General features: G+C 50.8%; 1 protein-coding gene across 3 annotated transcripts in view; it reads left to right on the top strand.

Annotated features, from left to right (window-relative positions):
- Positions 1-1,141: 1,141 nt before the first annotated feature.
- The window catches only part of fam222aa (family with sequence similarity 222 member Aa), a 53,862-nt gene continuing 38,622 nt past the window's right edge, over positions 1,142-16,381 (top strand). For 2 of the 3 annotated variants that reach the window (XM_076019536.1, XM_076019537.1), the window contains exon 1: positions 1,142-2,302. The gene's annotated coding sequence lies outside the window, so the exon portion shown is untranslated. Of the gene's footprint in view, positions 2,303-2,711; positions 2,765-16,381 lie in introns of all 3 variants that reach the window. The other variant, XM_076019538.1, reaches the window with a different exon arrangement.

The following is a 16,381-nucleotide window of genomic DNA, read 5'->3' as shown; positions in this document are numbered from 1 at the left end:
CAGCTTATTATGAGAGTCCATGATGTGTGATTGCTTGTACCGCTTTTGTGTGTCTCGGGCGTTGTGTGCAACCGGACAGTTGTTGCAGAAGGAGGCAGAATACAAGGGAGTCTGTCAGAGCAAAGCCTCGCTTCCGCAATGTAATGACAGCTTTGCAAAAAAAAAAAAAAAAAAAGAAAGAAATTGGGGGAAGGAAAGGAAGTTGTTTTGCACCATTTCTTGTGACTCATCCACGTTAGAGGTGTCGTTTTTTTTTTTTTTTTTTTTTTTTTTTAAAAAAGTCTCCAAGTCGGGGTAGTCGCATTTAAATATAAATCTTTTTTTATTTATTACTATTATTATTATTATTGTGTATCGTTTACATATTTTAGTGACTCCAGATATAGTCAAGATATATTGCAAGATGCAGTTCAAAATCAGAGACGTTATCAGGGCATGCGATGCATCCTGCAGCATATCACCGTTAATCTGCGTCATAAACAGACCCCAGTCCTCTGGGGGCAGCATCTCAATGATCTCACTGCAGACAAACTTTTGATATTCCACTCTTGATTATTTGCACAGCTTATTATCTTTATGGACGATTTGTCCTGCAGGAGTTTGAAACCAATTAAGTTAAATATCATCTTGCAGTCACCAATTCATAAACTGTAGATTGACTTTGCATGCTAATCACACTTAATTGTGTTCCGGTTGCATAATAACACTTTATGTGTCCCTGCGGACCAGCCGCTGAGCAAGACTGGGAGGCGCGGAGCTGCAGCAGGTCTGAGCCCAAGTCCTCCATCAGTGGAATGAGTCACATTTCTTAACCAGGCTGTTGATAAGAATTAAAAAAACAAAACAAAAACGTGTGGGTGGGGGGTGATTAAACATCTCAATCAGCAACGTGCCGCGGCAGTTCAAACCAAGTGGTTCCCCCTTATTTTATATTTGTAAACCCCCCCCCACCCCCCAATACCTTCCTCTTTCCGCGAATAAACAACGTGGTTTCAGACGCTTGGACGCCGAGCATCTCTATGGTAACAGCCCTCAATTAGCGATGATTGGCCAGCCCGTGGGAATGTTTCTATTCCCTGCGCGCCGTGATTGGTCGGTGGGCGGTCTGTGCAGCTTGACAGTCTGCAGCGTTCCGGGTTATTGTCAGTCTCGGCAGCTCGGCGCAAGGGCAGGACCGCATCCCCGGAGCTGCCCGAAGCAGCTAGCTCTTTGATTCAGACCTAACCTTTTGTTTTTTTTTTTTTTTTTTTTTCTATTTCTTTCCCCCCCCGCCACCTCCCGTTTCCTCCCTGCTTTTCTACACCAAAGAGAGCTTTTTTTTCTTCCTCGGAGCACTGCCACCGAGGTCGGACCCGCAGCCTCAACTGGGGGAAAATCTGAATCGGGAGGCGAGACATCTCCGAGCGGCTGCCGACACCGCGGAGAAAGTGACGGACGGAGCAGAGCCCGATCGTCGGGATTCTTCTTCTTCTTCTTCTTCTTCTTCTTCTTCTTCTTCTTCTTCTTCTTCTTGATCGCGGCAGTTCAGGATATTTCGCACAGCAGCTCCGGCCCGGCCTTGATGTCTTTCAGGGTATCTTCACACAATATTGCCTAGCTTACTACTATTATACGCTCGCGTGATATTTCACTGCCGAAGGTCGTCCTCGGTGAGCAGCGGGACCTGGTTTTAACACCCCATGCGTAACAGCGGAGGATTCTAAAAGAAATACTGCGCATCGGTCCGAAGACTCAGCCTTCCACCCCGACGGTCTTCTTTTCTCCCTCTATTTCTTTTCCCCTCTTCCAAATTCGGAGCTATATCGGAGAAGAAGAAGAAGAAGAAAGGGGAGGAAAAACAGGACCTTTTACTTTTTTATTTTTTATTATTATTTTTTTTTAACCGGAGGCCAAACGTTGAAAAGCCGAAGCGCACTTGGTGCGCAATCATTCCCGAGGACGCTCCTGATCGGCCGACCTGCGCGTTTGCCCTCGACTGGGGGGGGGGGAGAGAGAAAAAAATTGGCAGGCGAGTCGAGGAAAAAAAAAAAAAGAAGAAGGGGCGAAGCTTATTAACTTTGCATGCCAGAGGCTATAGTGTGGAATCTAATTCGCAGGGTTACCGGTATATTTGCATACCGCTGGAAGAGGAGGATAAACTTAATCAGCATTTTGACATCGACGCCGCGGCTGCTGGATGTTGGCGAAGCAGATATGAATCCTCTGTGATCGCCGGGGCGCACAAGTGTGAGACAGACCGCCGCCGCGCCGCGAACGCCACAATCTGCATGGAGTTCTAGTCTGCACCACGGAGCAATTTATGGTAAATATACCTCTCTTTTTCCCACCTCCCCGCCTCCATCCACATCGCCTCCGCGTCCCGCTCGTCGCCGACCGACCGACCGACCTCCTCGGCGGATCGTCACTTGTCCGTTTGTGTCACACGCCTCAGACGGTACCATAATAATTTTAATTTTTTTTTCTTTTGTTGGCAAAACCCAGCAATAAAAGCAGCCGCTGTTTGTTTCCGCGCCGCCTGCGTAATGATGTCTGCGATTTAAAGCCTTTGTTTTCCATGCGTGACCCACCAATAAAGGAAGTGTTGTAAAAATCGACTTGTTAGAGAGCCGTTCCCCCGGATGGCTTTAGGAGCCGCTTTGATGTGCAGCGCTGGTCTTTTCAAGTGTGGCTAGCAATTAAAGTGTATTGTCGGGGTGGGTTTTGCACCGCAGGCACCGCAGCCTCCGAGATGCGCCACTGGAGGAGTCGCGGCACCGAGCAAAAGGTGCGAGGGTTTTTCCCCCCCCCCTCTTCCCATGTGCACGCCCCCGTGCGACACTTGCGTGTGCGTGCGCGTAATAGGGTGACTTCAACTGCCTGCTGCAATTAGTGATTTTTCACCCTGGAGTGTTAATGATATACAATCTGCTTTTATGGCGCCGGCCTCCCTTTATATTGTGTCGGGCTCTTTTATTTTATTTTTTTTTATCAGGGAAGTCATAAAATCCACTGAGATGTGCCTCATGCTGTAAAACTTGTTCTTTTTTTTAATACGCCCCCCCACCTTCTCCTTTGAGCTCAGCGGCTCAGATGATGCTCTCTGCTTGCTGCATTGGGGGACTGGGGGGGCAATTTGTCATTGTCCCGTGAATTCTTAAACAAACCTGCGCTCGGCAGCCACAGCCACAGGCCTCGGGAATGTTAAACCGGGAATGTTAAAACTGTCTGATCGTCCACTCCCGCCCTGCAACGTTTGGGAACTTTGCTTGCCGCTCCTCGCGGTGAACTTTGAGCCCGAGGGCTCGCCGGAGTCGCTCCGCAATGTTTAACTTCCTCGCTCGCTGCCGCGCATAAAAGGAGGCGGCGTTGCGCTGACGGTGCAGCTCGCGTTGTGTTTCATCATTAGACTTACAAGCATCCTCAAAATTCATCTCCGGCTCCCTCCCCCTGCGAGACAGGCAGCTCGCTGAATGTAATATGGGCCCCTACAGCAGGGCATGCGCCCCCACAGTCGGGGCACCTGCCACAGAGCCTTCCTGGCTGTATTGAATAAAACATCCAGTGATGTATGAGGCAGGGGCTGCACCCGAGGGGGCAGAACTGCCTCATTTACTTCCTCCACTCTGCGCCTGTGACCTGCTGAGCAAATTGTGCTCATATTAGCTCTGCGGCTGCTCCTCACCTAAACAAATAGTCTTCCCGGCATAATGCTCGCCTTAACTCAACACGATGGTCGGACAAGGCGGCTGGAGAGAACGGAATGGCAGGGGGGGCGGGGGGGGGGCTTTAATATCTAGGTCACTGAATTACCTTTTCAGAGTTTGCAACCCTTGTTTTTGCTTCTTTTATTTCCTAGACTTGCTGTTAGAGATTTTCTTTCCCCCATGAGCACCCCGCTGTAAAACTTCGCCCCCCGTCTCTTGACTGCTTGTTTGCCCACCACCCCCCTCAGCTCACTGTTTTAACCTTACGAAGCCTTGAAAAATGAATGAAGTGCAGTTAAAAAACTTTTTCAACTCCCTGGCAAAGACAACAGTCCCGTGTGAAGCCTGATCTGCTCGGTTAACGTTTGGACGTTTGGAGGTCACATCTCGATAAACGACGGCTGGCATTTGCTCTGTATCTTTAACGCGCCGCTATATGAAGCGCATATCAGTTGGAATGACTGATAGCATTTGGGCTGCTGGCTGCATTTCTTGCTTATTAAAGTGGCTGCCTTGAAGGTCGGCCCATGAATATCTTTTAAGTAGCTGAAGTTTAATTTCCTGCACTGCGTATTAATCTTTTTTAATCCCTGCATGGTTTGATTGTCTCAACACCTACCCAGAGGCTGCAAAACTCATTTTGCCACTTAAGAGGACTAAAATAGTCGATGCAGGTGTCTGTGTGTGCGTGCGCGCGCGTGTGTATTTCCCTGCAATGTTAAGTGTGTCCATTCTTGTGTGGCCTATTAATGAAAGTGGTTCTTTGGCTAACTTAGGTTTAAAATCACTTCCCGCAAGGGCAGAGGGGGCCACAAGAGAAACAATATGTGTTGATATTCTACGACGGCATAAGAATATCAAGGGATACTTAACAGAACACAAAGCGCCGCGTCAAACACGGCTCACTTATACAGCTAATCGGGGCTTTTTGCTGTAGGGGAAGTCTCTCCGCTCCACTGAGTTTCATGTGTCGACAACGTGAAGACTCTCTGTCTCTCTCTCTCTCTGTCTCTGTCTCTCTCTCTCTCTCTCTCTCTCTCTCTCTGTCTCTGTCTCTCTCTCTGTCTCTCTCTCTCTGTCTCTGTCTCGCTCCCGTGCCCAACAATATTACGCGACTCTCTGTTCAAACTTTCTCATCCTGGCCTCGCAGAGAGACCCTGTCATGCGCGTTAGCACCCGCAATGAAATAAAAACACACGCACGCACAAACCAAAGCAAACAAAGGCGCCCTTCAGTCGGTCGCTGGCAGCAAATGGAGGTGAAAGCGACGCTGCGTTCAGGGCGCGGGAGACGGCGTTGACAGGACCTCGTCCGCGCGCAGGCGGCGAGTTATTTACGGCTGACATTGTTGCCTCCTTACGCGGCTACCTGGTGCAGCACCAGCATCAGGCCGCGCCGCTGAATGATTGACCCCTCGCTCTTATTAGCGGCGCTGCGAAAGTCGGAGCGAGCGGCGCTCATTTTCCTCTCTGGCTCTTTGTGCCTCGGCCAAGTCAGTCATCAGGCGCCGGGGCTCACCGGCGCATCAGGGTCACTTCTAGCAAATGGAAAAAAAAAGGCAGAGTTTTGTAGTTCTCAGGCTGAGCAACACACACATATCCGTAGAGCAGACCTGAGCCAATTAAATGATATACCTTGACTTGAAAAGTCTAAGTATGTACGTTCAGAATGAGCCGCTGTGCAGCAACGCCTGAAGTGACACTGTGTTTAATTTGCTATCAGGCATTTCACCTCATCGCACACGTCTGCTTCACGTCTCACATCAAATTGAAAAAAAAAAAAAGGTGTTCATTAGAGAACAGGATGTTGGCTTTTGCCCTCACATCTCACTAGATTGTTTTTGCAAGCTGTCATATCTTTTCTGCCATCTCCCTCACAAACATCATCATGTTGTCAAATGTATTGTGATACACAGCAGCTTGAGCCAAGATTCATGATAATTTCACATATGTTTTTGGAGAAAAAAAAAGCTCTCCAGAAAACTTGAAATTTAGCCTTTTAATTTGGGCTGTCAAACGATTACATTTTTTAATTGCGATTAATCGCAGAATCTTCATAGTTAACTGTGATTAATCGCAGTTTGACTTGCTTGTGTAAAATTCTGTTATATAGCATTTCAAGGCAGTTTTGACCCCAAAATTTAAAGTATTTCTTACCAGAAATTGGCGGAGCCGACTACGGGTCTTAGCCAGGTTCACACTGGACCTTACCTTACATTTGACATGCGATTAAAAAAAAATAAAAAAAAATGAACACGTTATGTATTGTATTTAACTTTAATGCTTCCAAGCCCTACTTTTAACACACGTTCCGATCATCGGGAGCTCAACTGTGACAAGTGGAGCAGGTTTTTTCGCATGATACCGAGCGGCTTAGCGGCAGCAGACCACTGGCATGCCATTTTATACATGGCCCCCCCCACCTGCAGGGTTTGGGACGTGTGTGTCTGCATTCCCAGCCACCCCTTCTAGTCACTTCCTGTCGTTCCGACCAGCAACAGCAGCGGCGGCGGCGGTGGAAGGTTCTCCTGACGGCCACTCGGCTCCTCTCGTCCTGCTCCGACGTGACCGCCGGCTTTGGCAGCTCTTCATCAGGGTTATCTGCAGCCACTTAGCGTGTGACGGACGGCGATGATCCCCCCCTGACCTCCCCCCTCCCTCACCCTCTCACCTCCTGTCAGAGCGAGTGGAAATCACGGCTGGCCGGGGCCCTGGGGTTAATGTATAGCCTTTTAATTCTCCACGCTTACGCCTCCCGCCCTCACCGAGTTGGTCCAGGTTTTTTTTCCTTTTTTTTTTTTTCGGGTTCGGAAGCGCTCTCGGCCGTGTGAAATATAGTCAACAGCAGAGTTTTACAGTCTGTTAATGAGTGCGCTGCCTTGTGGGGGCAGGTGGGGGGGTCTGGAGTCGCTGCTGCAGAGTTTTTAACGCCGGACGGATAAAGTGCGGCCGAGGCGTTGGCTCTCCATCCAAAAGTGTTCTTGAGGGAGGAGAGCGAGGGAATAAAGCAAATCTGACAAGCTCTCCAGCAGTGAATTTGCTCCCCTTAAAAACAATGCCGCTCTCGCCTTCCTCATGGTCACATTGATTTGTTCTGGGTGACAGTGCAGGCTGCTGTGAAATCACCCCAGCGCCATTGATCTCAAGGAGACGGGGGGAGTGAGGGAGGCGGAGGAGGAGGAGGAGGAGGAGGAGGAGGCGGCTGGCGACAGCGAGCGACATGGGAAAAATCCTCGCCGTGCCCTCCTCGACCCTTAAACCAGCGATAAAACCAAGGCCTCGCCGACTATCAGAGCTGCAGCCGCCGTATCGCCGCCGCTGCTCCTGGATCCTTTGATTTGTTTTTCTTCTCCGTGGGACTGTTTGATTCGCCATAGTTGCCTCGCCGCGGCTCACATTATCGGCTGAACTCTTTATTGCCGCTGTTTTCCCTGCCAGGAGCGAGTCTGTTGTGTCTGTGCATGTGCGTGTGGTTTCCCCCCCCCACATTTTTTATCTCATGCAGGCCCGCTGATTAATCTCTCCCTCTATGCTGGTGTACTTTAATCTTGAATGGGACATATCTGATTCTCCTCGGCTATTGAGGAAGATCAAACTTTAATGGAACAAGGAACTGCACATCATCCTAATCTCTATCTCTCCCTGCATTTCAGTCGACTGCCCCCCCCCGAGGGCTGGTGGGGGGTTGGTTGTTGCTTTCTGTATAAGCAGGAAATATATCAGATAAGGTGTTGTTTTTTTTCCTTTCTTTTTCCTTATTATTTTTTACAGAGTGCCGCTTTGGTAATTTATTCCCTGTTGACGATGGCCGCCGCCGCCGCTGTTTGATTACCTGGTGGAAGCGTGTTAAAAAGCGATGCGACAGATCGGCGCGTTCAAATGGCTCCCACGTTTCCCCGACGCTCTAATTGGAGCCTCTCATTTCGGTGCAGGGGAAACGTGTTCCGGCTGCTCCCGCTACCTGTATGGAGGTATATCGCAAAAGTGTCATGGAAACGCTTTTTTTCGCATTTACACGTCCTCAGACGTGACGTACGGGGGGGGGGGGTCATGTGACCAGTTCACTTCAAGTGAAAATGGCCCTTTATGTTTGGACCGAGGAGGAGACGGAATCTTTTTTCCAAGCAATCAAAGAGAAAAATATAACAACCATTGTTGACAGCAAACAAACGTAAACAAACAAACGTAATTCTCGTAACTCTCGCGGGGACGAGATTTTACGAGAGTCACGGCTTCAGCACCATTCAATGGAAACACCTGCAAATCGCAATTGTACGTAATTTTATTTTGTGAAAAACTCTTAATGGAAACGCAGCTAGAGAGGGAGAGAGAAAGAGAGAGAGAGAGAGAGAGAGAGACAGGGTCAGTGGAAATAAGCTAATCACCTCGCCCCCGTTTTTTCCCCCCTCTGCTTTCCCTTCGTCTTCTCTCCACATCACTGAGTAACGGCGCACATTATGCCGGCCGGCGTGCAGGGGGCCGTCCCCGCCGTGATGCATATTGCTGCAAATGGACGCCGCTTATGGGGCGGCACACCTCGGCGCACGCAGGCCACCAGCCTCTGTGACAAAAGGGCGCCATTACCCAATTCTAAGGCAGTCGCTCCGAGGTAATGAAATTTCCACTGACTGGAGAAAACAATGTCGTCTGGCCCTCTGGATTGTAATATCAGAGCCCAACTCGCCCCGGTTTTTATTTTTTTCCTCCTCTTCCCCGAGTTCAGCGTGAATGCAACACGATTTAATAAAAACTCTGGAGATTTTTATCATCTTTTGCCAGGCCTGGCAGCCGTCATCAGAGAGACGGCGCGCGAGAGAGAGAGCGGGCGGGCGAGCGAGCGAGCAGATAAACCTCATTCAATTTACTTGTTGAATTTTAACCAGGAGCTCTTACAAAAAAAACGGGGACGCCATGGGGAATAGCTTATGCGCTCGTGTAAGGCTGTGGAGTGGTGGTGGCGGTGGTGGTGGTGGTGGGGGGGTCAGCTATATTGCTAATATAGAGCCGCCATTTCCTTAATCTATAAGAAAAAAAGAAAGGAAAAGAAGGGGGGAGTGGGCTGGAATTTCCATCATTTTCTCCGCTGATATTATTTGTGTCATGAAAGGCTTTGGGAGGCTGTGGGATATTAGGCCCTCAGGCCAGAGAGCTGCTGCTGCTGTGCCTGCCTTCACTCACATACAAAAACATAGGAACTCTGACAAGAGGACATGTATGGACGCACACACACACTCACACAGTGAGGCACACACACACACACACTGCAAGCCCCTGTTTTATTACCTCCTGCCTGCTGCTGGAATTGCTTTCCTCCCTCGAGTGAGCCAGGCAAAGCCGGCTTTATTGTGTTAACCTATTTGTGTGTCAAGAGCGATTGCAGCGTTCTTTATCTCTGTTTGTATTCGGGCTGGGGGGGGGGCAGAGAGAGACGAAGGAAGTGGCGGTGGCGGCGGTGGTCGGGGGGGGGGGGAGGAGGAGGGAGGGGGGGGGGGGGCACAGGAGCCGGGCGAGCCAGCGGAGAGTTAGACGGATGGCCAGTCACCTCGCTCCACTCCAGAGGATAATGACTGGTTGCTTAGCAATAACCCCGCCCCCTCCCCTCCACACTGCCTACCTCTACCCCCCCACCCCCCGACTGGCATCCACAGTAATCACCACCACCCCCCCCACCCCCCCCAAAAAAGAAAGATTTTAGACATAATTGTTGTAAGTCCGCTGTTTTTCTTCTCTTTTTGTGTGTTTGGGTTGAGAGGAACAAGTCGGATTTGGAGATTTTGTTGCTCTTTGTGTGTGTGTGTGTGTGTGTGTGTGTGTGTGTGTGTGTGTGTGTGTGTGTGTGTGTGTGTGTGTGTGTGCCATTTAGGTGAATCCTTACCAGCTCCTGATTGTCGGCACTCACAGAACCATGTGTGTGTGTTTGTTTGTGTGTTTGTTTGAGTGTGTTTAGCGTGCACGTGCGCGTGTGTGTGTGTGTCATTTAGGGGAGTCTCTACCAGCTCTTGATTATCTGCACTCACAGAGTTGTGTGTGTGTGAGAGTTTTAGTGTGTGTGTGTGTGTGTGTGTGTGTGTGTGTGTGTGTGTGTGTGTGTGTGTGTGTGCGAGCGTGAGTGCTTATACGTCGAGCAGTTGGTGGAGTTTGACCGGGATTACAGCCAGGCCACGGCTATATTTCCCACCGATGGCTGCCGCTCGCCGACCTTTGACCCCTGTTATGCGGCAGTGGCAGCCGCTGCATTCAAATCCACTCCCGACGCGCTCACACACTCGCTGCTCGGCCTCCTCCTCCTCCTCCTCCTCCTCCTCCTCCTTTTTTTTCTCGTTCTTTTTTTGATGGGCGACCAGAGGCTACGAATGCTTCTTCTCTGCGAGCTCTTAGTTTTATTAACATTTTTATTGAGTTGAACAAATTGCTGACCTTTTGGCGGTTTAATGAACGGCCGGGGCTTCATTGGAAAAAATGAGGGTTTTAGCGGAAGTGACTGGCGTCAATCCAGGCTGTTTAACGCATGATTTGCAACGTGTTTATTCAGCAGGTGACATTTAATACGGCTGAGTGTTCTCCGCCGTTTCAATTCCTTTTCAAGCCGCTCGTATTTACTTAATTCCTCCCTTCTTTTTTTTTGTTGTTGTTGAGGACGTTGATCAATGTGTCTGTCCGTCGTCTGAGCAGGAGCCTCAGTATTTAGACAACGTTTGCTTTCTTTTAACGTGACAAAGCAGCCGGAGGATATTTGAGCGCCGCAACAATTTGAAGTCACTTTCATCACGGGGCCGACAACCAGCACAGTTTGGCACCGAGTCCAGAGTTATTTCAGCGCTCAGCCAGTTTTTTCCGCTGCACAAGCTCAAAAAATAAAATCCCTGTGAAGTTTTTGTGAAACTTTTCATATTTATGGTGATGAGACAGACGAGTCGGCTTCAATTTGACCTCCTCAAACAAAGTGCTCTGACTGGGTCAGTGTTGCCAGTTGGCATTACACTAGATCAGGGATAGCCAAACCACGGCCCGGGGGCCATACGTGGCCTGTCAAGCTTTTTCATTCGGCCCTGCTGAACTTGAAGAATTGATATTAATAGTAAGTCATAAAAAAAGCTGTATTTATCTTTTTTTTTTCAGTGTTTTGAGAGTCATTTCAATGAAGAGCTAAACACTGTGGGGCTTCAACGATGCGTTTTGTTGTAACTTTGCTTTTTGTTCATTTTCAATTGACATGAAAGCACATGTTTACTACGTATCCCATATACATGGCTCATCCAAACACTCCACTTATCTGCTCCGGCTCCGTCCCCACTGTCAACATTTTAGGACCCACTGTGGCCCCACCAGTCAAAGTTTGGTTACAGACTGGTTACAAAAAAAACAAAAAAAAAAAACCATCTATTCATAAATATATTTATTTCCTTTTTTGTGTTATTGGAGCTCCTTCAAATAATGTCAGCCGTGTCTGATCTTGGCCCATCTGTGCTCCTCCTCCTCCTCCTCCTCCTCTTCTTCTTCTCTCTCCTGCGCCACCTTTCCTCATCCGGGCTCATGCACCGTTGCTAAAACTGACAGCCGTGCACGTCCTGGGAACTTCACACCGGTAAACTGAACGTACAGCCCGTATCCTCCCCCCTCCTCCCCCCGCCTCCCCCTCCACGCCATGCTTCCCTGGCTGCGTCTATAGGAACAGCTGTCCAGCTGTCACCGCAGCAGCCAGTCAGCCAGTCAGAGGCAACATCTGCAGAGAGCGAGCGGGGGTGGGATGGGGGGTTGTTGGGGGGGGGGGGGGGGGCTGGAGGCTCTCTGGCCCTTTTTTTTTTTTTTCTTCTTCGGGGCCTTTTGGCTGCATCGCCGCCCCCCCGCCGAGCGCCGCGTCGTCTCCTGCATTGCTTGAAACGGGGGCCGCGAGGCTCCATCACCATCATCATCACCATCATCATCATCATCATCGTCGGCTTCATCGCCATGGTCGTTGCCGTCACGTCGAAGCGAGGCGGCTCGTATTCAAACAAACGGAGCGCACGACAGTCGATCGAAAACCAGAGCGAGACATTATTGTATCCATTAACAGTCGTCTGCCTCTGCCCGGATTTATGTACTGCGCCGTGTGTGTGTGTGTGTGTGTGTGTGTGTGTGTGTGTGTGTATGTGTGTGTGTAAACAAAATCCCAGCGAGCAAGGTGCAATGGCCTGGAACTGACGAGAACCCACTGGGAGAGTCTCTCCTTGATGTGGAGCCCACCACCTCCTCCTCCTCCTCCTCCTCCTCCTCCTCCTCCTCTCCGCCGCCGTCTCTTCCTCCTGGCAGCGGAGTGACGGCGAGCGCGGCGACTCGGGTGGAGGAGGAGGGGGGGTGGTGCAGGGAGCGGTGCTTCGGTCCCCCCTCTGTCAGCGGCGGAGCAGCGGCGGCGGTGGGGAAACGGCGTGGGGACTCCCTGGGAGGACGAGCGCTGGGACGGAGGGACGGAGGAAAGCAGCTGTTGGCTGTTTTTTCTCCTTTGGCAGCTCGGCTCCTGTTTTTCTGGTCTCTCTCTCTCTCTCTCTCTCTCACTCACTCTCTCTCTCTCTCACTCACTCTGTCTCTGTCTTCTTCTCCGAGGCTGTCATTAGCTTCTGCCACGCTGCTTTTCTTCTTTTTTGTTTCAGCGGGACCTTGTTTTATTTAAAAACAAACCCTCTTGCTCAGATCAGACAGATGATGTGACTCTTTCCGATCGCTTTCCTCGCTGCCAGCCTCCCTGGATGGCTGCGGTCAGACTGGTCGCAGGGGCGCCGGCCGGGAGTTTGATGAGGGCCTGTTTTGTCAGAACTCGTGTGTGTGACTCAAATTAAGTGTCACTTAAAGCTTGTTTTCTAGCCAGTCCTTCCCTTTTGCTTCTCCGCTTCCATTAGGCGGAAACATGGATGTATTATAAGAACTGGATACTGGACTGGCATTATGGCGGCACGCCAATGTTTCCCTGTGGCCACTCGAGGTACTGCAGCAAAAAAATCCCAGGGGTCCGAAATGCATTTTTCCCATGCGGGCCAGGCGAAGTGGCCCAAACTCCATCTGGCTGCAGCGAAGCCCCCCCCCCCCCCCCCCCACACACCACCCACCAAGTGCCGGGGAAATCGGCCGCTCGTGACTTATGGTTTTATCATTCAAATTTGCCCCCCCCACCAACCCCCCACCCCACCCTCTTCCATTGAAGCTTGTTGCCGTGATTGACGGCCCCGGGGCTCCCAAAGCCGCGGCCGTCTCAATTGAGCCGCGGCAGCCGCTCCGTACCAGCGACAATGCTGTGTTCGCCCCCCCCCCCCCCCCCCCCGCTGTCACAGAAACCTCGCTGATTGCTTCTCGGCTAAGACGGCCAGCGTCCTATTAATCTTTCAAATAAGGTCCGCGGCCGAGCTGTACCGCTGTCTGGGAAAACAACAAAATGAGAAAACCTCCCAAGAACAAGCTGAAAGTTTCATCCTGATTGTGGCTCAAGTAAAAACCAGCAAAGTCAGAAATGTAATAGCTGGCGGGGAGATGGATGGCGCTGACGTCTCCCCATGGCACGACCACCGAGTGCTAGCTCCCTTGTCTGGTGCCGCTCCCACTCGGCTCTCCAGGTGCACTGTGGGCTTTCATCTGCATGGCGGCACTCTGAATAAAAGCCTCTGTGTTTATGGCCTTTCCCCCCCGCCCCCCCTCGCGCTTATCGATCCCTTTCTGCACGGTGGAAAATAGGCTTCATTATTGTCATTATTGTCTTTTTTTTTTTTTCTTCTTTTCAACTCTCGCCTCACAACCGCGTCACGGCAGAACATGACGCAGGGAAGGATGGGAGCTCGGCCCGGTCTCGTTTTGTTTGAGGGAGAGACTCGCGGACGCGAGGGGCGTCCTTGTGCTTTCTACTCACATCTCAGAAGAAAAAAACAAAACACAACTCCTCCGCCTTGTCTTTCAAACGGCTGCTCGCGCTCTGACTTGGTCGAGGTGGCTTCACTCTTTAATTAGGTGTGATTTGTGAGAAATGTCGCGAGCCTCCGCACTCCTTGTCAAGTGGTTTTTAATGGAGCGTCGGCGGCGGAATGGTCCCAACACCTGCTGCTTAGTAATGAGGGTCCCCCTCTGCCCCACGCCCCCACCCCCACCCCCACCTCACCCCTCCCGACATGTGTGTCGCACCAAAGTTATGCGAGCGCCGCATCCCGTCAGCGGCAGCTGCTGAGCAGGTGAAAGCAGACGACTGCTGGAATCTCAGGATCAAAGTCACATGACGGGACGACTGTTATCCAGCGGATTGGGATGCAGCCTGCCAGCAGGGATCGCCGCCTTTTTTGGGGGGGGGGGATCGTTTGCAACGTTACATCTGTGAGAGGTTGCACAAGAGGGTTCAAGCAGAGAGGCTGTTCCTGTGAGTCCCAACACTCAGTAGAGGGCAAGAGTGTGGATGAGTGGACGGCGATATGGGGTTTCTCAAGGGCAGATGGCCTTTTGCGGAAAAACTGTCATGGAAACGCAGCTGCTTTTATTTCTCTTTTACAAGAGAGTCGAATGATAAAAGGTCGCAGCGCCGCAAAGAAGAGCAGCACTGACCAAAAACTGCAGCTGCTTCATCAGCTGACTAATTAATTGGTCAACCTCCAATCATAAGAGTGATAATGAAACATGGCCCAAACTGGCTGTTCTCTGAAGATACATCTGCAGGAGATGAATTAGACTCTGTATTCTAAAGGAATCTGCTGCAACGCGTTTTTCACACTGCATTTTGTTTTAATGTGAAACGGCTTCGGGGCACAGCGAGTCCTCTGCTTTCTGCGAGCGTGCGTGCGCCGCGATGCCTTTTTTTCTCTTCCCTTTTAACCAACGGTGAACTCCTCTGTGTTGGCAGCTCGCTTTTTTTGAGCACAAAGATGAAGGAGCGTCTGCAACAATCGGTCCTTGAAACGCACTGCCAGCGCGCGGGGGCCTTTTTTTCCCCTCCTTTTTCTCGCTCCTGTTTGCAGGTTAAACACAGACGCAGCAGTCCCAATTTTACCCACAAGCCCCCCCAGTGCAAACTCCCCTGACTTTTTTTTACACCTGAACGTGACGTGACACCCCCCCCCCCCCCCCCCCGTCCCCACCTCCACACATGCAGCCTCCGAACCTTGCGCCCGGTGTAGGTACAAAATCTGTCCGGGTTACGAGATCTGTCCAAGGTCTGCAATTTCAATGACGTGGCAAACTGTCATTGGCTGAGCAGTGCCTGTAAGGCTACGGAAGAACAAATTGACAAACGAACGAACGGACGGAAGAACGAATGAACAAACAAATGGATAGTCAGATAGATTATATCTATCTTTCTTTATATCGTTAATTTGTTCTGATCTATCTATCTATCTATCTATCTGTTGAACCGCGATGTAGTTTGTCCTGATGGAGTTGCCATAAGATCAGAAAATGAAGGATTCTCCGGCTGCCTCGAAGCGTTTGCCGTCTCTCACCCCACCCCCAACCCCACCTCGCTGGCCCCACCTCCCGGCCGACGGCACTCTTGACCCGCTGCCCCATTGTCTCCGCGGCGGGCGATGGATGGGGAGCCGCCTCTGCCGCCGCGATCCTTCACTCAATGGGCGGCGCACCATCTGTTGACTGCGTGACTCCGGGTTACAAGCGGGGATTCCTCTCTCTCTCTCTCCGCCGTCTGTGCGGGGTGTGAAAGGATCGCTTCCTGAATAGAGTTGGGGGGGGTTAAACTGCGGCGGCTGGGCGTAGCGACGGCAGCCCCAACCTCCACACACACACACACACACACACACACACAGCCGTCATTGGCCCTGCACAGCCGGCCGGCCGGCCGGCCGGGTGTATGCAGGATGAGAGGCCCTCATTGTGCGTGTTCACAGGCCCCCAGGCAACAGGGTCACCTTGTCCCCAAACAAACGCTGCCCTCAGTGGGATTGTTGCCTCTGAGTCTCTCCCTCTATGTGTGTGTGTGTGTCTTTTAAGGGGTTGGGGGTGTGGCGGAGGGGGTATTTGAGCGTAAGAATGCATCATCAGGAAGAGGGCAGAGGCCTTGGCTGCGAGGACATTTATCTAACACCGCCGCCTTTCACATTCAGGCCCATTCAGCGCTGGCCCGACAGCGCCCAGGCTTTTAAACTAGGTCCCAGATAGAAAGAGAGAGCGGAGGGTGGGGCGCTCCGCAGGTCAAACTGCTATTTTTCGCCGAGCAATTAGGCTAAACAAAGCTGAAGATCTACAGCCAAAAAGAATCAAATAAAATCCTCCAATCCAAGAGCTCCTCTGCTGCTGCTTCCTGATTGGTGAGGCACCTGCTCCCCTGTTCAATCCCAGCCACCCACCTGAGACCAGCGGTTGCAAAGCCCCTGACGTTCATTCAGTCCACGGTGGCTGTCTGGTAGTGACTGCTTGCCCTTTCTGTTGTAGCCTTAGTAGCATTATTAGCTTTGTAGCCTTGTTAAACGTGTAGCATTTTAGTATCTATTGCTTTTTATCCTTGTAGTCTTGTGGCAATTTCACTTTTGAAAGCTTTGTTTTGTTGCACAGTTCTACATAGGGATGTTAACAATTAATCGATTATCGATCAATTGTCGATTAAGAAAAAACTTCCTCATTATATCTCCCTCAGTTTGTGTTTTATGACCTCCTCCAAAACTCAAGGTGCAATAAACTCACCTTGCCTTTGACATCAGGCTTCTGTGTTGCTTGCTTTTCCCCTGCGAGCCGTGTTGTAAC

This window comes from Nelusetta ayraudi, unplaced genomic scaffold (assembly GCF_046127955.1).
Source record: "Nelusetta ayraudi isolate G7.1 ecotype Tasmania unplaced genomic scaffold, CSIRO-AGI_Nayr_v1 ptg000010l, whole genome shotgun sequence".
Taxonomy (NCBI): Eukaryota; Metazoa; Chordata; class Actinopteri; order Tetraodontiformes; family Monacanthidae; genus Nelusetta; species Nelusetta ayraudi.
This window is presented reverse-complemented; position numbering and strand designations above follow the sequence as displayed.